A 22,178-nucleotide genomic window follows, 5' to 3' on the forward strand; every position below is an offset into this window, starting at 1 on the left:
ATGAACTACCGAGCTGTATTCAGAACACCTCTGCCGCTGCACAGAAAAGCAAGGCAACAGCCATACCACCATGAGGAAAACTTGGCAGCTTTCAAGTAAAGCCATACCACACCCTGTAGGCTTGGTGAGCTATGAGTAATACCAAGGTTTAATTTTACATGCTAGCACAGGCTATATTGCCATCTACAATTCAAATCTTTGCTTAGGAGGTTATTGGGTTTGCTATCAAGAGAGAATAACAAAGAAGTGTTTGAAGACAGGATGCAGTGAGACCTGGTTTTCTACAGATTCGTGGCTTAAGGCTGAGCACCTGAGAGGACTTTGTACTGCGTAATAGCAGTTGTGCTCACACTATACCCTTTCCCTCAGCTGGGAACATTAATAGGGTCTTTTCCATCCACCTTCCTGCTTTCATGTAACCCACAGGAAATTTCTGTCTTGGACATCTTTGGCCCTCTGTCACATTTGGTTAAATTGGCCGGTGAGTTTAAAAACTGTTGAGGTTACCGGGACTGAAAATCAAGCAATGGATTGAATTAGTCTTGCTTCCTTAGCAAACTCAAAGTTAATCAACGCAGAGTCGAGGGACAAAGACTTCAGTCTTCAAAATGGGATTGAATCACAGCAGAAAGGATGACCTTTTTGAAGCCAGGCGAGCATTTTCATCATTACCGACAATAATGACTAATAAAGTAATAACAATAACAGCCGACCTTTTACGTAATAGCTTACATCTCAAAGTGCTTTTCAATCTTCTTTTTTCCGCTTTTAGAGTAATTTTCTCAAAATGCATTACATTTCTGCAGCGTTGCTGAAGTCCCGTCCCTGCTTGGATAGGACAAAGGCAATCACATGGATTGCAACACACTGCACGTCAGTGGAGGGAGAGGAAATTTTAGACAAAGACATTCAGGTAGGTTCCTGCTCCGACATAAAATGTCAGGGTTTCTTTCATATTAAAGCAAGGAAGCCAGGACTTAAACGGTAGATGTCTTATTCATTTTTTTTTTCTTGGCCACATTAGGCAAACTGTGAGCATTATTGTAGATAAGACACCCAATCTCCCATCAATGCAAGGAGCTGGGTTCGGATCGGAGCTGTGCAGTGAATGCATAAGCCCAGCCGAGCTGATTTTATGAGATGTGCGGTGATCTGCGATCGCACAGATCCTAAAAGATACAGAGCACGCACCAGATAATGCCTCAGACCCAAACTTGTAAATGCTCCTCTTCCACTTGAGTGCCAAAGGTGGGTTCAAAGGCAGAGAAGCGGCCATCGAAAAGCCTTTGAAAGCAGCGCTGCTAAGCAGCAATTCCGTTTAACTTCTGGGGCAAGACGGGTTATATTTGTGTGTATTCTTGCAGAAATATTAGCTCTGGAGTCTCTGCATGTATGAGGATGTGTATATACAAGGAGACAGAGAGAAAAAAATATGGGATGCTTTATATTTTACTCCTTACAGATGTTGATGGTAGTTACATGTTGAGAGGAGGCTGAGCTCTCATTACTCACCTGCCCTCAGCATACAGACGTGAGGACTTCCTCTGCAGTTTAGCGAACACACAGAAAGGGTACAGTAACAGTTACTAATTAGTTTCCCTTTACAGTATTTCATTAAGATATTATTATTGTTGTTGTTGTTATTGTTACTATTATTCTCCTGGTGAGTGTGCACAGAGAACGACTAAATAATTTGGACAGACACAGCATGATTGGGAAAGAAAAGGGTTTCCAAGCACTTCATTTTCCCCCATCCCGTTCCCTCCAGCAAGAAGAATAAAATCCTGTGGTTTTCATGCAGAACCTTGTGCAGAAGACAGGCAGCAAATAATTAAGCATTCCTTTCCTACAGCCCAGCTTAGGTCTTGTCTGCAAACACGCAGATAATGCCACTGCAGAAATGAGGCGTTGGCGGCTGCTTTCGCTTACCGGTGTGCCGGCAAGTGTAGAAGGGGGCTGCACGCGGTCAGCGCTTGCTCACTGACCTGATCTGTGTCAGAGGGTCGATGCCCAGCACAGCTAAAGCCTGATGGATGGGCATAAACAGGAAAGTATAGTGGGGCTTGTACAGGGGCCAACAGCTGGATGAACTCTACAAGCATCAGAGGAAGGAAGCTTTCCTTGGGTTCATATGAAAGCAAGTTAATAACATAACCCATGTCCATCTCCTTGAGTTAGACACAAGGATAGTTAGGAGATGCTGGAGCAACCTCAGATACAGTGAGGCTACACCAGCTGCTGGTGTTAATGCCAGCTGTGATGTGCTGAGCATGAATCGTAGAATCATAGAATGGTTTAGGTTGGAAGGGACCTTGAAGATCATCAAGTTCCAACCCCCCTGCCATAGGCAGGGAAACCTCCCACTAGACCAGGTTGCTCAAAGCCCCATCCAGCCTGGCCTTAAACACCTCCAAGGACTGGGCTTCCACAGCTTCTCTGGGCAACCTGTTCCAGTGCCTTACCACCCTCAAAGAGAAAATTTTCTTCCTAATATTTAATCTAAAACCACCCTCTTCCAGTTTAAAGCCATTCTCCCTCATCCTATCACTACATGCCCTAGTAAAAAGTCCTTGCTCAGCTCTCGTGTAGGCCCCCTTTCAGTACTGGAAGGCCACAATAAGGTCTTGTCTCTTCTCTTCTCTTCTCTTCTCTTCTCTTCTCTTCTCTTCTCTTCTCTTCTCTTCTCTTCTCTTCTCTTCTCTTCTCTTCTCTTCTCTTCTCTTCTCTTTTCTCTTCTCTTCTCTGGGCTGAACAACCCCAACTCTCTCAGACTGTCTTCATAGGAGAGGTGTTCCAGCCCTCTGATCATCTTCGTGGCCCTCCTCTGGACCCACTCCAACAGGTCCATGTCCTTCTTAGGCTGGGGACTCCAGAGCTGGAGTCAGTACTCCAGGTGGGGAAGCTGATCGAGCAATGTGCACGGGATCCTGACCAGCCAGGTCTCAATCCAAATATTCCCCTCTGATAAAGGAAACTTAGACGGTTTCTTTAAAGTTCTTTAGAGCTGCAGAAGCTCGCTTCTTTTTTGCAAGGGCGTAGGATAAAGTAGTGGATGCAGTTGGAGGTGGAATTGAGATGAAAGTAGGGTAAACTAGACTGAGGTATTCTTCTGTACTGTATTGATGCAAGCAGCACAGATAGCTAAACTGAGGTGTAGGACTTCGGAGAGATAAAGACGGATAAAGGAAGGGCTGAAACACTTTTTGGAAGGGCTGAAACACTTTTCCATGTCAGTAACAATGTGTCAGGAATGCCCTTGCAATTTTTTTTTTTTTTTCCCCAAAATAGCAATATGTAAAGTCATATGAAGAATGTTTCATAGGAAATACTAATTGTGTGTAAAGCTACTTCTGGAAGTTCTATAAATGAGCTTTTCAAAGCAACTTACAGGGGTGAGGGGTCAATTTTCATTGAATTTCAATGGGATTTGTGCATCTGTTGTTTCACAGTCTTGAACAAAATTCTAAAACTGTTGGTTTTCACAGCAGCAATACTTAACTGCTTTCTTCATACTGTAGTAAAAAACTTGAAAGTTCTTTAACTACAAATCAATATAATGGACAAAAATTACTATTTGAAAATTGTAGGCTACTATAGTCATTTAAAGAAAACATTCTTAATCGTGCTAATCTCTATTCAAATAAATCCAGCAACTACTTTAAGAGACATATAATGATCTAATGTACTCAGCCAGCTCTGTGTCTCCTTGAATAACTCAGGGAGAGAAAACAAAACAAAACAAAACAAAACTCCAGCCAATTGCCAGATGGGGATAGGGCACAACTTAGCAAATTAAAGTAAGATGCGAGACAGATGGAGGCCCTTTCGGAAATCAGATTTTGGTAGTTAGAAAGGACGGTGATAGTCAGGCTGTGATAAAATCCCAGCTACAAATCACTCAGAACAGATTGGACCTAAAAAAGCCATGAGTATCCAAGAATCACAGCCTTACAGTAAAAGTTTGTAAATAGTTAAGTCCACAGCTCTCCTATGCTGGAGATACAAGTTATTTACTTGGGAGCATTACTAGGGTACTTGGGTACGAGCATTGCTCATGGCATCGGGATGCCAGGAGGAGCAGCAGGGATTTAACACCGCTGATCTGAGCCTCTCAGTCAGCTGCATCAGGGTGAAGAGCCCCCACTTGACTGCTGTTCAGGGTGGACACAGAGGTCCTTCTCACTGTCCATCCCTGGACTTCAGGCTGTTTTCTCTCCATTTCAATGTCAGTGTGTGGAGTCCTCGCAAAGCACTTTCCCACACTCCCCCTTGCACGCTTTCCTTTTCAGCATCGTGGGAAATACCGTGTCCACACTTTCCATGGATACTTCCTAAATGACTGGACGTTCATGCTGGGGATGCGTAGGGGGATTGATTACTCCATCCATTACTTTGAGGGTTTGTTGCTGGTTACAGTATTTCCTCTTTGGCCATGTTTCTTTCCCCACTCTCACCTTTTTGCTGGAGATACAGCACGTTAGGCTTTATGGTGTTCACATGGAAGGCTTCTGCTTTCTCCAAATCATTTGACTGTGTCTTATCAAGCTGAACACACTGACACTTACCGCGTGGCACGCTGGCTGGTATTTTGAATTGACATCATTCTTCTTTCAAACTTCCAACCTACTTCCAAAGGCACTCACGGTTACTTGCTGGGGTGCTACTCCCTACCTTTTCCTTTTCTGTGGCAATACCGTAGTTTACCGTAGCAATTTCTACCAGGATGCTACAGAGCAAGGGGATGACCATCATAAAACTGCACAGTGACCTACGTGACCTAGCACAACTTTCCAAACTGTGTACCCTGTCCTTGTTGTGCCACCTGCGAAGCTCACAACAGGCTACGGCCTGTATTTCTGGCATGACACACCACCTCTCCTTTCTTTAGCTCTCCCTGTAGATATCTTGCCCTCTTTCAATGGCTTTTTTTTCAGTTTAGCAGCTTTCCAAAAGCAGAGACACTTGATCATCGTCTGAGCTTCACCAAGCATGTTAAGTCTGTGCTGCACACCAACAAATGTCACACTGTTTGATGGATTATAGTTTAAGAGTGAAAATATGGGCATCCTAATGAAATAGGCACTTGTGAAGGTGGGAAGCAGAGACCATGGAACATTTTACAGTCATTGCCATAGCTTGGCAAAGTCCTGTTATTTATTTACAACTGCATTTTGGCCTGTAGCATGAGCCTGATTGTAGTGGTTGAAGGGGAAGGAGGAGGAAATACTGCATGGTGACGCTGGTAAGTGCTTCAGATCCTTGCTCTCACCCTTCCTCTACGTTCACTGCTCTAGCTGTCTAGCTTATTCTGTATCTGAGCAATGCAGTTTCTTTAGTAAGTGGTTTGAGTTGCAGCACTGGGTGTGAACACGCTGACCTACTTCAACCTCCTTTGCCATTTCTAAATTTCCTTGTTTATCCCTTTCGTTCTCAGCTTGTTCACTGTTGCTTATAATCAGCAGGCTTTACTGCCTTTGTGGTTGGTTTCTCCAGACATAATTAAATTGTCTGGGACTGACATCTGGCTCTGCTGAGGTTTGGGTTGTATCTTCTTGGCTGCCTCAGTGTCCTCCTTGATTTGGGATTCTGATCAGTGCCTGCCCCTGCATGGCACATCGTCAATGGGCGCTTTCATTCCTGCAAGACTCTCTTGCGCCTACAATAACGCTGTGAAGTACTTTTGGCTCTCAAAGCACTCCGGAAGGTTATTTCAAGACAGTCTCAGCTGTGGTGCCTGTTGTGCATGCTGGAGCCTCCAGCAGGACTGCATCAAGCTACAGCAATTTGTAGGAGTCCCTGTCCCTTCGCAGGAGGGCTGTGAGCTCTCCAGGGGTGATGTCTTCCCATTCACACCCAGCCGCAGCTCTGGTTTGGAGCATCCCTTGGCCCTTCGGAGGCTGAAAATATCCTGCCAAATTAGCTGATTTGTGGAAGACTCGGGTCTCTTCCTGCTGTCCTTGATCTTGCTCAAGGGTCAAGGCAAGACCTGGTACCTGTCCTGTCCCCCTTCCTCTCCTCTGCTCTTACGAAGCCTTCTCTTGTTTTGTATGCTGCAAGCTATGCTATCCGACCTCTTCTTCTGCAATGCTTCTTTTAATCCCTTAATTTCAGGTTTGTGAAACAGTGCAGGTGGCAACAAGAACAGGGCTCGTCTTTTCCATGACATACCTTTATGTTGCTGGGTGACAGCCCTGTGCCTTTCGTAAGGATGCAGTTAGTCCCCTTGCTCCTGGGAAGGCTTTTTGCTACTTATTGTTGTAGCTTTTGGTGATGTGCACCCTCTTGGTCTTGGGCCTAACAGCTCAGGTACACGCAATCTCATCACCCACTGCTTTTCTTTGTCAAGTTCATTGACTTTAGTGGATTTAGTGACAGGTACCCAATCTAGAGATGTCCCTCATTGGAGAGTTTGACATTGCAAGTTTTAATCTTCACATTAAATTTCCTGAGTTTTCTGGTCCTGTGCTTGCTTGTGCGGCTGTGGTTAGCTATGACCATCGCAATACGTTTTCAACAGTGAGAGCCTTAAAAGCTGGCAGATTGTCTTCACACTGCGCTTGAACTTGCTCCTATCTTTCCTGTAAAGACCCTTCACATTCTACTTTCACCTCCCAGCTTTTCCCATTCTGAACTGTTTCTAGTTGGAAGCTCTTCAAAGTATGCATCCCATCTGCCTTGTTATCACTCCTTGTAAAAAAGGTCTCCCCCTTTCCCTTGGATTTTGGGTGCACTTTTCCTCTGTCTGCTTTACTCTGGCATTTCCAGCCACATGCTCTTTGACACTTTCTAGATGTCACATTACGGTTGTGTTTATTCATTTCTGTTGCAGGCACGATGCTTTGCCCAATGTGATCTTTGCACCCATGCAGAGACTGCCATACATCTCCATACATCTTTATTTTCTATAGCCCGATAAAGAGACATTCTGCATGCCCGTAGGGTGCTAAATGAAGATGTGTCGAGAGCTGATTAGTTTGGAGTTATGGAGTTTCTTTAATATGTCAGATTAACAAGGCTAATTATTTCTTTTAAGTCTGTTTTAAATACGTAGGATTTTTTTATTTATTTCTGAGTTCTTATGCAGAACATCAGTCTTTGGTAGATCACTTATGTAAATGTGTCATCTCTGAAGTCACGTTCTTCCCTTCTTACCCTCACTCTCAGCCTTGCAGCTCCAACCACCACTAAAAACAACAAAAAGTGCCACTGACTGTGCAGTTTCCCATTTTCCTGCCAAGAGGCAGGCCTTTATCTGAACTTTTTTCCACAGGACCCTTCCGTGTTCCCTATATTCGATCTTCTAATCCCGGCAGCTGATCTGTAGTAAGCAAGATTTCTAAAGTAAGCAAAGTAAACTCGTACAGCGAGCCGCCCCCCAACACCACTGTGCTTTAGCCTGGCTGTATTCTGGAGCCTTTTCCCAGCTCTGTGTTCGAGGCACTGCAAAAGCCAGCTGGAAACTTGGTGCCCCACAATAACCCAGTAGGAAACACGGTCGCTTCAGACTTGCTGCCAGGCTTACGGCTTCACTGGAGATTACCTCTGTGTGCAGAGACGGAGCCTCGCACCACGCAGGCTCTGCCAACTTGCGCTAAATGAGACATCCTTTATCTGTGACAAAGTGGGAAATTGTATTATTAGCAAGATTAGCCGCTCTGATCTCAAGCAGGAGGGCGATCTATTAATTGTACCCTTCCTTGATCAGGCTGTCTTCTCTCAAGCACCTGAGCCACGTGAAAGTTCGGGTCCAGCAGCGACAGCCCTTAAGGAGAGCTGGCCGCGTGGCGGGATGGGCAGAGGCCTTACTGGGAGAGGCTGGAGCTGCTCTGGGCTTCAGAGGCTGGCAGACAAGCTTGTCTAACAGGAGGAATATGTAAAACCCTGTTCTTGTGCCTGTGGTCATGACTATATAATGAGGAATCTTTTTTTAAGCCTGCGGTTTTGGCGCTGAAATCTCCGGGTTGAGTCCCCAATGATGATCAGAGTGTCTATCTGTGTGTTTCAGCAGTACCTCGTTTACACCCAGGCTCATTAGTAAGAGCAAGATTTACAGAAACAACCACTGCTGGAGAGGGGGAGGCTCCTCTCTTCCTGCATTTACCTCCCTGGCTCCTAACTAAAAGTGCTCCTGGGGTGAAGGGAGTGGACCCACAAATATTTGGCATCCCGCGTAACTTGTTTTCCCCCAGTGGAGTTGGCAGATCAATTGGCAGAAACCAAACCAAGACTGGTTTCAGGTGACTGCCCTTTGTTTCCCATCGATTTCAAGGCTGCCTCTGTGACAGGCTAATGAGGGCTGCCGGGTGCCAGGCGCTGCCGGGGACTGCCGCCGCGCATCCTTCCCCGTGATTGAACTGCCACCGTATCACAAAGCGGCGAGAACAACTTTGATACGCTCAGGAGGTGAAATGGCAAGTACAACTGTGAAGCTTGAAAGGGAAGCGCCGGAAAGCAGAGTACAAGCTACTGCTTGTCATTTAGCAGAGACAAACGTGAGTGCAACCAAAACAACAGCATTATCCGATTAGCGAGCACCTGCAACCCGACAGGAGCGGCTCTGCAAAGGCAGGGGATCTGTCAGCTGTCGTTGCAACACCACCGCGAGTGCCACAATACATTAAGTGGGAATAAAGAGCGGTGGTGTAACAGGTGTAATTGCAATAGCGCTGAAAGGGACACTGTCGGAGCTTGCAGACCTGAAATGAGACCTCCCGGTCTCCTGCGTGGGTGTGCGGGCGATGCAATGTTATATTGCACTGAGGCACTGCCTGATGGCTCCACTGAGGCATCCAAGGATGCAACAGTCCTGCGCTCAGGCACAGATCTTGCGAAAGTCAGCATCCCCTTTGCTCATGGTCCAGTACAAGCAGGGGACTGCTGCGACTTGGGAATACCTCAAGGAAAGGCCCCGGTGCATCCATGCTTGGGACCACTTTGCTGACCTTCCAAATACACCTCTGCTGCCCTGGAAAGCTACCTCTCGGAAACATGCATCAGCTTTAAAAGCACTCAGTCACTTTTAACTTGTCCTTCCCCTGCCACATGCTCTCCCTTCCCATAAGGCAAAAAATGTGTTCCGTTTCAGTCAGAGTATAAAGTATACAGGTATATTATGCAATGACAATGATGACCACGCATGGCATAATAGCTGTCTTTTACACACATATATGAGTACCACCACATGCTTACTTTTTACTTTACAGAAAATACTCAGCATATGAAATGTCACCTAGGCATAGTTTATCTGATCATATTTCTTCCTTGCAGGATAAGTGCTAAAAATAAAGAACATGGATAAATTGGAAAGTCCATATAGGGCTTTTCATGGCTGGGGATTCTTCTGCTCATTAACCTGCACAAAACAGAGAAGATATAGTTCACACAAGGGGACGGTGTATCGTGCCCATCTTCCACTTTAAAGATTTTACAGGCCAGTTCATTAGGTTGCTACTAATATATACTCAGTTTAGGCAATCAGCCCTTGGTTGTTGGACTGTCTTGGGATTGTGCCTTAGATGCAGAGATGTGAACCCTCACTAGTACCTTCCCAAGGTGGCACAGATATGCATCTTTCTCAAGGAATCAAAAACGTTGAGAATGTTAATTGGGGAAGAAAAACCCCAAATGCTTGGTCTTTGAACGCGATGTTGAAAATTGCACCATTGGTACAAACATGGGGCTGGAAGAGACTGCCAGGCCTGAGAAATGTGGCTCTTCTAGACCCCTGCAGCTGGGCCTGCGGGTCATGGCCTCCAAAGCACGGCTCAAGTTTAGCCAGCTAGAGAGGGACCAGACTAACTCCAGCATGGCAGGAAAGCCAGGCCCTTTGCTGTTTGCCCTCATGCCGTTTTGGCAGACTCAATGCAGAAGGGCTGAATTTCCAAATGTCTTTTGGGTGCTGGGACTCCATAATGCTGCCAGGTGAAGCTCTGCTCTCCACCAGCCTGTGTGTTTGCTGGGAAGGGATGGAGACTCCAGGGGGGACACCGATGAGCCATTTATCAGCAGCTCCCTGGCGTGCCAGTGCCCAGGTGAGCTGCAGAACCTTGGGTGAAGTGTGGGTATTGCACCCTGTGCCATGCACAGCCGCCCTTTGGCACAGCCCAGTAACATGGCCTCGTCAGAAGATCAATGAGACTGTATAGATGGAAAGTCCTCCTTATTCACCTGCTAAATCTATCCTTGCCTTCTTTGTGCAGCAGGAAGGCACTATGTATAGTGCCTCGCTGCAATCCCATGTCTTAAAAGCAGTGAGATGACAGAGTTTGCTGTGAGTTTTGGGACACCTGTGCACACGGCATGCCTTCTTTGACCACAAGCAGAGGACTTGTGCGGCCTTGGAAAACTTATCCTACTTATAAAGAAAAGGGGCTCCAATTATTCTCCAATACAAGACGCTGGTTGGCAAGAGAGAATGAGGGAGGCCGAGGAACCATATCAGATGTAGCTTGCCCCATCTGGGAGGAAGCCAAGGGCAAAGACAACAGCTCATTTGTGCCTCAGGTAAAAATTGCCTCCTGACTATTGTAAGTGTGCAAGGTGTCCAGCGATGAAACTCTGCTGGGACAGGTGGGTATGTGCAACCGCCTTCAACGCTGCAGGCAAGTTCATTGCAGGCAGCAATGCAGCAAGAACATCGGCGAGGATTTGGCTGCCGGTTGGGCAGGTTGAGCTTCAACTTTATGATGGGCTGTCACATCGCTGTGCCACTTTAGGCCAGGAGAAGATAGTTCATGGCATATGCAGCATGCGTTTTTAACATAACCGTTCTTTGCGCGTCCAGCCGTAGGCTGCTCGCGGGGAAAACAAAGAATTTGGCCATCAGGGACCGGGGACTGGAGCCCACGGCTCGACCAGCAGCACTGCAGCCGCAGCCATGATCTGAACCGGTGGGTTGGTGCTTGTTTGGGCTGGACTTTCAGTGCCTTTGCAGAAACACAGCCTGACTCCAGGAAAGAGCTATTATTAATCAACTCAGTCATCCAAAGCGAGCCGCATTTGCCATTATTTAAACAAGCATCAGTTGATCCGCTAGGAAAAATTAAAAAACAGCAGAGGAACAGTTCAGGTTCAGAAATTACTATCATTTTTTGGTTTTGTTGTTGTTTTGATTTTTTTAAGGGAGACTGCAACTCAGTAGCTGGAAGGAGCTGAGATCCTTACTCCAGTGGCCCAGGGGCAGCCGGCATTTCTGTGCATCTCCCACCCTACCATCACGACATTCCTTTCTAATCGGGAAACTCGGGCACATCACATTCACCTCAGGACTCGAAGGAAGCTATTCAAAGACTCGGGATAAAATGCAAAAAAAAAAAAAAAAAAAAAAAGAGCAAAGCTGTCCATCTCTTTACTCTGTCAGCCTTTGCTCTTGAATCGCTGCCGTGCACGGCCGTCCTTAGGAAGCCTGGCAAAGCTGTCCAGACGGGGAGCCAGGGGGAAGGGGAGGTGCTGGACGTGCTGCCCCGCGGTGGTGGCAGCATCCTGGGAAGCACAGTGACCACCCCAGGGGCTGACAGACCTGGCCCACAGGGGCTGGTGTGGGGCAGCTCATAGGTAATAGCCTTTCAGGCTTTACGTTTGCTGTGCCTACCTGGGATAGGTTCCTTAAGTGCTACATTAATGGGAGTTTTGCAAGGCAAATAATTTATAGGGAGGGTTTATGAGCATCTCCCATTTCATTAAGTGCACCTGTGTGTTGGGTCAGAGCTCCTACTGAACCAAAACATACTCACCCCATAACTCCACCTGGTTTTGAGCTTGGAGCTGCCTTTAGGTTTAGAGTTTGACCTGTCCTACCTGCAGATACTAGCAGCTAGTGTTTCTTGGCACTGTGGCTGTGATGGCATTAAAGGATACTTTCCTTTCCAAGCTTCAAACATTCCTGCAAAAATTTCCTTTCCTGCTATCGCAAGAAAATGAAAGATGGAAAATGTGGACTCCAGCACGCTGTATGAACCCGTAGGAGACCTAGCCCCGATCTTCCTCGTTCTGTAGTTCACACCAAGTCTTTGCAAAAAAGCAAAAATCAACCAAATAAAAGGGCCACTCTCTAAAAAGTGAAAACTGCAAATGCAAATACATTAATTTGAAATACCATTATATTACCAAAAATGTAATCCTTGAGCCTGGATACTTTAAATGTGGCTGTTAAATGGTTACTAATTCATTTTTCAAAGCTAATTACAGCTAGTTGAACTTTTGAAAACTTCTAAATTGGAAAAAATATAAAATATAAAATTCCCCCCTTGTAAAACTTAACCCAGAGTTCTGCCAACCCTTCCAGCAAAGCTTCCTTGGAGCATCTCCCTTATGAGGAAAGGCTGGGAGAGCTGGGACTCTTTAGCCTGGAGAAGAGAAGGCTGAGGGGAGACCTTATTAATACTTACAAGTATCTAAAGGGTGGGTTGAAGGAGGATGGAGCCAGGCTCTTTTCAATGCTTCCCAGTGACAGGACGAGGGGTAATGGGCACAAGTTAGAACACAGGAAGTTCCATTCAAATACACGGAAACACTTCTTTATGGTGAGGGTGACAGAGCACTGGCACAGGCTGCCCAGGGAGGTTGTGGAGTCCCCTTCTCTGGAGATTTTCAAGACCCGCCTGGATGCAGTCCTGAGTAATGTGCTCTGGGCAATCCTGCTTTGGCAGGGGAGTTGGACTAGATGATCTCTAGAGGTCCCTTCCGACTCTGAAGATTCCGTGATTCCATGAAAAAGAGGGGGGATAAAACTCTAGCCAATATTAAACTGAGGGACCTTTTTTTTCCCTTTATACAGAAATCATGACACAGCATGGGAATCAGTCCCCCCAGGGGACTGGGTCCTCTGTGTGAATACCCCCTTAATCCCCACTCTCTGCAGCCCAGGCAGCTTTGCCTGCGGGCCAGCAGCTGAGCAGCCCCGCTGTGCCATCCCACAAAGAGCTGGTGCGACCGGTCAGTAAAGCGGGGGCTGATGTAGGGCTTGCAGCCCTGCCAAGGGTCCCTCAGGATGGTTATGGTTCCACATGAAAAAAAAATAAAATTTCCCCATGTACTTTTTTTTTTTTTGAAGTTAAGTAATTACATCAAAACAAATGTGTGCTCAGAGAAGCTTACGGCCGGAAAATTAGGCATCCATAATCTAATCTACAAAACGCCAAAACTGAGATTGCCTAAAGCAGCAGTAACACAACCCTGTGCTCACTGCACTGATCCCAATAGCCTCCACGCTGCCTAATTCTCTTCTTATTTTCTGCCCGTTTGTTCCTATCCTTACACCTACAGCTTTAGCTCCGTGGGATGACTGTATTTCCTTGACATATCCAGCGAGACGGTGCTCTGATACCCCACTATCGCCTCCAGGCAGCACCGCGATGCGAGTTAAGCAATCATTACGTTTACTGCTCATCTGGGTGTTTTATCTCGCTGCACGCAGCACGGAGCCGTAGCGGGGACATGGCTACCACAGAGGCGTTCGGTAGCGCTGGCTATTAAAGTTTGTGTTGGCTCCTGAGCTGGCCGCCACGCTTGCCTCCAGTGCTCGCACGTTGCCCCCGGGGCTGCAGCACCACCTCCCGGCAGTCCTTGTCCCCTCCATGGGGTGGAAGGTCCCTGCTCCTCAGGAGACCACAGGGAGGGCTGGAGGAGTCTATTTGCCTCCGGGTGGGAACGGGCTCCCGAGCAAATAAGCGTGAGATGGCAGGGGGAGAAGTGGGCAAGGAAGATGTTATCTGCAGCATGTAAATTTGCACCTGGCCTCCTTAATTAGACCTCCCGTTACCTACTGTCTTCCTATGGGGGAAAGCCCTGGGGTCCAAGATTCCCAGCCTCATCCTGGACCATTTCTTCCTAATCGGGCAGCCCAGCTTGGAGGGGAGGGATCAGCTCTTCACTTGAATCCTCAGGTTTGTAAATGTACCGGGCAAGCTTTTAAAGCTGGGCTGCGGGAAGCTGTGTCATCAACCCCCCAGTCAGCAGTGGCAGCTGGGGTCCCCGCCAGACCGCGTGTGGGTCGGAGGGGAGCGCTGCCCCAGGGAGCGGCCAGGATGCTCCCAGGGCAGGGGAAGGGAAGTTGTCGAGCATCTGGTCACTCTTTGAGGGCTTTCCTCTGACGGGGGTACCTGCCTGCGCCATTGTCCTCGTTCGAAAGACACAGGACTAATTTCTCCCTCAGTAATTTTACTTTCCAGTAAAATATCTTCTAATGCTTGGGAAAACTGTCGTTTCAGAAGACTGTAGTGTCTGAATTTTTGGACTTATTTACTTCGTAGCCAGCTGCAGTGTGTGGGTTTCAAAGTCTCAGTGTTTTCAAGCTCAGCAGGTGCAGAGATGAGGAGGAGCGAGACCCGGGCACTTGACCCAAGCTGCCCAACAGGATTATTTCATACCATCAATGTCACATTCACTATAAATTAGAAAGTTTGCTGTGAAGTGCTCTCTCTTCCTTTATGATGGCGATCCAGAGAACGTCTTGCTCTGGTGCCGGACCCCTGAGGCCTTCCCTTCCTCCCGAAGCCGTGGCACTCGCAGTGTCTGACATTTGCTGTCACTGCTGGGAGTGCACAGCTTCCGACTGATGGAATTGGCTGAGTATAATCCTTGTATATTTCATATTGGTATCGGAATCAATATCAGTTCTTTAGTGTTATTAATGTTAATCGTCTAGTCTTATTCTATTAAATCTGTTTATATTTCAACCCGCATGTTTGCTTGTTTTTTCTCTGTTCTGCTTCCCAGGTGGGGAGGGGTCATCGGGTGATAGAATAATTGTCTGAATGACAACCAGTTGTCGTGGCTTCCTCAAACAGCCATGCCTTACCACCCCGAGGAGAACCAGGCGGCCGTGATGACCGTGGATGGGCTGTCAGAGCAGGACAGCCACTGAACTGAGAAGTCTGTGTGGTTTTTGCATCTGCAGCAACGCGTATCTCGCTGAAAATGCCAACCATCAAACAGGGGCGAGGGGGGAAGGGATGCCACCGCCTGGTGCTCATTCCCTGTGGTGCCAATGGGTTGAGCAGTGAAGGGGAGACAGCAGGGACACACAACCCTCTGCCACTCGGCTGCCAGACACCTCTCAGGCAGTAAAATCGCCACGTCCAGACACCCCTGCAGCCAAGTCATGTTCCACCCCATCAAGCTCTACGAACACGTTCAGCAAAAGCTGGTAGCCATCACTCGTACGTCTCCACTGGCTTCCTGGGCTTCGCACCCAGGGACGCGTGAGGCACTGCTCTTTCTGTATGCTTTGCCTCATCTCCTTAATGAGTAAGAAGTCAAGTCTATTGCACTAATCCAAGAAAATTATTAATGGCTTTTCATTTCGAAGCAACCAGCTCCAGCGTCCACCGGAGCAGGATTGCCTCCTGTTTGTGACCATCCTGCCGCCTGCGTTGTCAAACAGTGTTGGTTTAGAAAAACATTCATCTGAAGTGGATTACTATCGGGTTGACTGCCCCTTGGGGTGTAATGAAAAGCATTCATTAATTCTCAGGGCAGGAGGGCTAATTACTTTTTAATAAAAAAAGTGCTAATTGCCAATAACTTTTTTATTGAATGGGTCTCACAGAGATGATTTTGACCGGCTTTTTGATTTCCCTTTCACACTCAAGCACTTAAAATGCACAGCCCAAACAAGTAGGGAGCATCTAGGTTATCTGGATAAGCATCGGGAGGAACCCCCACCATTACAAAGACCGGTGGACCACTCCAGTCTACCCTCAGTTCAGTGCTCGAGCTTGTGTGTGGTGCCGGACAGGGTTTTCCTGGGTCTCACACCTTCACGCCGCCTCATGCTTCCCCACAGCAGGCGGAGACCTGTTTTCCGTACTCCCCCCAGGCACGGCATTGATTTTGGCAGGCCGTCAGTGCCGGCGGCATGGCAGAGGGAGCGTGCGGGGCTCGGGGCTGGTTCCCCGCGGGGCTGAGGCAGTCCCCGGCCCTGCAAGTACCGCGATTGCATAAAGGTGAACAAGAGGAGCACACAGCAATAACCCACGGGCTCAAGGTACCTATATTTGGGAGAAGGACTCATTCACCTGATATTTGGGTCACAGTGCAGAAAATTCTGGGCAGTTTTTTGTTTGCTTTTAATTACAAATAATGACAGGCCCCGAAGATGCCAAATAATCAACATAAGCACCAACGAGTTCTTTTGAGCAAGCAGTGACTTAAAAAGAGAACGTCAGAGGTAAATGCCACAGAAGCACAGGAAGCCACTGGGAACCACAGTAGGAAACTACCAGTGTCAAACAGCTCCTGCAAAGCCTCAGGTAGTGCCCCGAAATTGAGACTGGCCCTGAATTTCATTGCATGTGAACCATGGTAGTCTCTACCTGTCTGGCTCCTGCCGGCTCCCACAAAAGGCTGCCCGCACCACGAGGAGGACGTAAGGGGTGTCCCGGCAGGCGACAGTCCCCTCTGGACCTCACCACAGACCCTCCTGCTGCTGGCCTGAGCTGCTGACCCTGCCCAGCTCGGAGCTGGAGATGGCTGCACCACTGTGTCCGACACACAATCGGCTTGAAATACTTCCCGTTTCAAACCCTTTTGACTGAAAAAATAGAGGTTTACATATTTTTTGCTCTTCTTTCTCCACTTCACCTTCTCTCACATCATGATTGCCAATTCTCTACTCAAGAAGAGAAAGCACGCAAACCACAGCTTCCATGCAAGCCAGAAAGCTGTCCTCGCTTCCCCTCTGGAAATAATTGTGATTTAAAAAATACTAATGTTTTTTACTTGGATGAATAATTTCCATTTTAAAGACAGATAGGGCTTTCAAAAATGACTTTTCACTTCTGAGTGCCCTGAGAGGTTTTGAAAGGGCCAGATTCCCCAAAGGTAGGTCACTCGGCACTGTCTGAAAGCTAGAGCATTTTGGAAATACCTCCAGGGGGTTGCCCGAAATCTCATGCTTCTGAAAGGCTTGGCCAGGGATGCGTAAGTATGGTGAATAAAAAATAGCATTCTGGTGATTCAGTAGTTGCATTGGGAATATACATCACATTATGAGTTACACCATTGTATAGCGCACCAGGGATGTTCTATGTGTGTGTATATATACACACCTTATTTGTTGATTACAGGGAAGGACGACAATCTAAGTACTCTGTGTGACCTATAGATAGCTTCAGTAGAGACCAAAAATAGCCACACTGCAGTTACCGCAGAGCAGAACAGACTCCAGAGCTCGAAGAGTTGCTGACTCAGCATGGTTTGCTTTTAATGAGCTTGCACATATCAAATACCTCCGGTCACGTTGGGCAAAAATGAAGCCCCCTTTGAATGAAACCCATACTGGTTGCAACAGGAACAGGTGTAATGACAAGCAAAAGGCAAAAGCAACAGCTTTTTTCTTCAGAATTGGGCCAAGCTGGTAAAAGCAGCCTGCAGAAGGTTGAGCAGATTTCACACGTTTGTAGGGAAAAACACTTTTACTTAAAAAAAAGCAGGAGTGGCATTTGTATGTTGAATCGTGAAGATTTCTATATTTATTATACAGGTTCATACTGAAGCATCCCCAACTCAGCCCTGGTAGAAGTCCGACATCCTGATCAATCCTGCCCCTCCAGTGGGACGTCAGGTATTTTATACGGCATTAACTAAATAGTGCATGGGACTCGGCTGTCAGCAAGTTAATTTGCTAACCTTAAAATTATCTTAAATGATAACGAGCCATTGAGGTCAAGGGGAAGAGCCACAGACAAAAAAATCATTTTAGCCCCTGCACTGGGCCCTTCGAGGAGCAACAGTCTGAAATCCCATAGTCAGTCCTGCAAAGCCGGTCTCCTCCGCAGCGATGCTCGCCCAAGGGTGGGTGGCCAGCAAGGCCCTCCAGCACGGCCACTTGCTCCCAGGGCCGTGGTTTGATGCTAGTGTGAAAAATCACCTAACAGCAACGCATTATCCCCTTGGCAGCGCTCGGGGCTGTCCTCCTCAGCAGAAGCAAGCCCTGGGAGGCAGTTCAGGATGGGATGCACGTGCCACCTAAGGCCACTGGTCTACCTTGCGGCCAAACCAAGCTGACAGCTCACCAGAGCCAAAACAAGATGGTCTCAATAACCCTTCTTCCTCCTCCCACATTCCCACTCCGTCTCCCACTCTCGTCCCTCAGCCATGCCCTGTTCCGCCCACTCCTCCTGGGACTCACCAATCACCCCATCACCTGCTTTGATTCCCAAACCTGCCCACCCTTCTTTTGCCTTGTGATTGCAGTGGGTACCATTTGCTTGGGGAGGGATGAGACAGCCAGAGCCAGCCCAGCCCAGCAGGAGCCACCCCCTTCCACCACTGATCCAGTTCATGCCAGAGGGTGGACCTCAGCCCCAGAGGCAAAGCCCCCCCCGGTGCCCTGTGGCAGCTTCACCTCTGGAGGCAAAATCCCTCACATGTGTGCCCGGCTGACATTAACTCGTATGCAGCATCTCCGGATTTGTTTCCTTTCCGCCGCCTCACTTTTCCCCCCAGGATGGAGGCGGGGAAGCGTGGGGACACTACGCCCAGGGCAGGGGATGCCATGGTGCCGGCTAGTGCAACCCTCCCCGCCGGGGCTGCTGCGCAGCCCCAGCCCGAGCCAGGGGAATTTGGCCGGGGAAGCCCTTGGTGGGTCCTTAACCAGCTTGGTCCTCTCCACGGAAGCTGTCGAGAGCCCCATTTAACACACTGACCCCATACAAGCAGGAGAGCTGCTGAGCTGAGGGAAACAACTGAGCACCCACTGAAGGGCTTCGCTGAATGGACTTAATTCAACGCTCGCGCCTTAAAGCCGAGCATGTGCTTTACTGGATGGGGACGGGCAAGCTGGGGCAGTCTGGGGGCCTGTTGACCTGTCACCCAACACCAGCGTCTTCAAAAGAAACAGCTCTTGGCACAAACAACTCCTTCTTTCAGGAAGAAGAAAAAAAAAAAAAAGAAAAACAAGGAAAGAAAACTGAGGAGAGGCTGGTGCTTTTCCACTCTGGAAGGTCACTGGTGGCTCCTGAGGAAGGAGGCGGCATCCTCGCCCTCCCCCTTCCATGGGGCAGGAGAGAAGGGGAGACCTGCCCGGGGATGAATAGGGGAGGGAAACTGGGGCGACTGGTGGGCCAGTTCTTTCTGGTGTGGAAAAACATCCACCCCTCAGCGAACTTCCTGCGCCCGCGGGAGAAGGGCATCGCTCCAGCACCCCGTAGCCCCAGCAACCGCGCGACCGGCTGCAACTGTTTTTCAGTCCTCGGAAAGGACTGCAAATGCGAGTGTTGCGACCTGCGCCCAGCAGCTTTGTCCCCAGCAAAGTACACACAAACTGTACTGGTGTTCCGCTCCCTCGCGGTAGGTGCTTTATTGAGGGCAGATTTAAATTTGTGGATCAGCTTCCTCTTTTCTTATTTCCAAATCTCTGTTTCAGAGTAGGTTTGAACCCCAAGGACAGGCTATGGGGGTGACAAAGGGGGAAGGGGACGGGCGACTCGCCTTTGTGAGTGCTTTACTTGCTCCGAGGTAAAGCCATCTGCTTGGTAGAGAAAAAAAAAATCAGTAAAATGACTTCCACGCTTCCATAGGACAAGTGCTATAACCTTCACTATGTGCTATTAATTTACAGTGGCAGGAAAGTATCTCAGATACGGATCTTGGGAAAACAGGTCTTCTGCTGGGAGTCGATGCATCCCCAGCCATAACAGCATCCTGCCACAAAACACACTTCAGACCTTAATGCCCCTCTCGCACAAATATACTGAGCCTTTTTGTCCCCATTACCAACAACTTATACCAGGGAAAAGGTAAGTGATGAAGAAAATATGAGTTGCTCGTGTTTTTCATGGAAGAAAGCAGGCCGGTGGAAGCGCGTTACAGTGCGCCCAGCTCTGAGCACAGCCGGAGCTTCGGCTCCTGGGCACCACAGGAGCGCAACCTGCCGAAAACCATGTACGATGGGGTTGTGCATACTAGAGCTGGGCTGAAAAAGTGCAAATTGTGACAGAAGCCAAATGTGAAGCGCTGAGCTGTAATCAAATAGAGAAGCAGAGACTGAGCAGCAAATTGCAGCTTTTCATTTTTGGCAGTGGATCAAATCTATAAAAACCATTACCTGTGGTTCAAGAGCGGCACGGCATACTGATTACCCACCTCCCTGGCAAAGCCACCAGGGTCCCACCCCTCCCTGCTCTGGAAGTACTCTCTGAATAAAGCCAAAGATGCCACCGGGGTTTTTAGGATGTGCTGCCTCAGCATATGCCGACAGGTTTTTGCCCGTGCGGCTGCAAGCCCCTTTATAGCTGTGGGTGAGAGCGCAGCCACCACGCCAGCACCGCTCCAAGGCTTTCCGGGAGCTGATGCTGGAGGCACCACGCAGGGCAGGCACCCCACGGGCAAAGGGTCGCAGAAACTGGGTGGGTGGCACTGACGGGTGGACAGATGGACGGCGGACGGGCTGGGATGCCGGCAGCTGTACGGGCTGTGCAGACACAGGCGCTGCACAGCTCCTCCACAGCCGGGAAGCTACAGGGTTTCCCTCCTCACGTCTTCTTCTCTGTCCACATTGCCGATGTAAGGGCTCGGTCCAAAACTTCCAGGTTTAAACTTTCGTGGGCTTTCCATCGGATCTTCAACACTTCACGTACTCAAATGAGAAAGAGGCAAGTGCCTGCCTTTCCAGGAACGCAGCAAAGATGGCTATTACCCACCCCCCTCAGCCCCAAATCCCTCTTCTCCCCACCCTCCCCAAAATCACAGAGAAATGCTTAAGGCGAAAATCACGCGCAGTGCTAAGAACGCGATAATTAAACACTGCCAGTCGTTACCAGTCACGAGAAGAAAAATGGCAAAGCAGAGGGTATGTATTTGTCACGTGGTGAAACCAGCTGTGGAAGGTTTTTCTAAGAGTTTTGAAACAAGTCCAGCTCTTTTTTTTTTTTTTTTTTTTCCCAGCGTAGTAACATTTTTCTGTCGCAAGCAAGTTAGTTGTTAAAATATGCATAAAGACACGTCAGTCCAAGCAGTGCACTTGTGTTTCGTGTTCACTTCCCCCCTCAAAAGAGTTTTGTTACGACTAAAGAACGAAAAGGAAGCGGCTAGAAATCTGTAATGGTTCCATTTATTAATACGTATATCACAAATACTCACAATATCAATGCATTCTCGTTGGCATGCTAGACAGAGGCATTATTAAAAAAGTCCTATTTTTTTAAAAAGGTTTTAAACTTTTGCTTTCCCCCAAAAATATTTCATATGCCTGGTTTTTTTGTGTTTTTTTTTTTTTTATTGTGTGTGTGTTTTTATTTTGATTTGATTCAACAATGTATTTGGTGGCTGCAACCTCAATGCAAAAAGAAAGAAAAAGAAAGAACAGGAAGAAGGTATGAAGGCCGCAGTACAGCACAGTTCAATTAGTTCATAACTACCTAATAAAAATAAAGGAAGCAAAATTCCTGCCTTCACAGTAAGCAACAACACAGCTTAATAACAGTATTACACAGGATCAGGTTCAGAGGCAAAATGCACTAGACAAAGCCTACCGGGATACGCACTAGGCATACAACACTGAGTAAGAATCAAAGATGTAGAAGAACATCAGGAATAATGGTTCCCTTCAAGCACAACATTTTGACATCGTTTTCAAGTATCTTTATGTTATGTTACTGATTCCTTTGTTTTTGGGGAAGGGGGGAGGGGCAGGCGCAGGGAAGGGGGAAAGGATGAAAACCTTAGTAAAGCAATAAACAAAACAAGAAATTAAGATAAACCCAAAAGAATATATATTTCATATACCGGTTTATATGAACGTGTGCAACACTTATTAACCATGGTGAAAGGCTAATTATGCCCTCCAGTCACTACATGCACAGCCCGATCGATGCTGTTAATGAATTACCTTTGTTAACTTACGATGCAACTACTGTGTGACCAAGAACATACATACGGTGCCGTCCTACACCGAGCCGCGGGGATGGGGTCTGGGTCCGGCGGCCGAGGGGACCCGGCTGCTCTCGGTGGCACCGCGGTACTTCACAGAATGGTACACTACGCATGGGACAGAGTTGGGGAGGTGGGGTGCGAGTGCGCGCGCGCACGTGCTTGCTCGTGGGGGTGTGGGTGTGCGTGCGTGCGTGCGAGAGACAGTGTGTGCTATAACATTCGTTTCAGTCTTTCTCCAATTCTGCAGCTCCTGATCTTGAGACAGGCTCTGGACTTCGTGTTCCTGAAAGACTGGGTCGGGAAGG

At 48.0% G+C, this 22,178-nt stretch overlaps 1 protein-coding gene across 1 annotated transcript in view; it reads right to left on the reverse strand.

Moving 5' to 3' along the window:
• Positions 1-21,034: 21,034 nt before the first annotated feature.
• TSPAN7 (tetraspanin 7) overlaps positions 21,035-22,178 on the reverse strand; it is a 106,934-nt gene continuing 105,790 nt past the window's right edge. The window contains exon 8 of the mRNA XM_082494149.1: positions 21,035-22,164. The gene's annotated coding sequence lies outside the window, so the exon portion shown is untranslated. The remainder of the gene's footprint in view (positions 22,165-22,178) is intronic.

This window comes from Vanellus vanellus (assembly GCF_965231255.1).
Source record: "Vanellus vanellus genome assembly, chromosome: 1".
Taxonomy (NCBI): Eukaryota; Metazoa; Chordata; class Aves; order Charadriiformes; family Charadriidae; genus Vanellus; species Vanellus vanellus.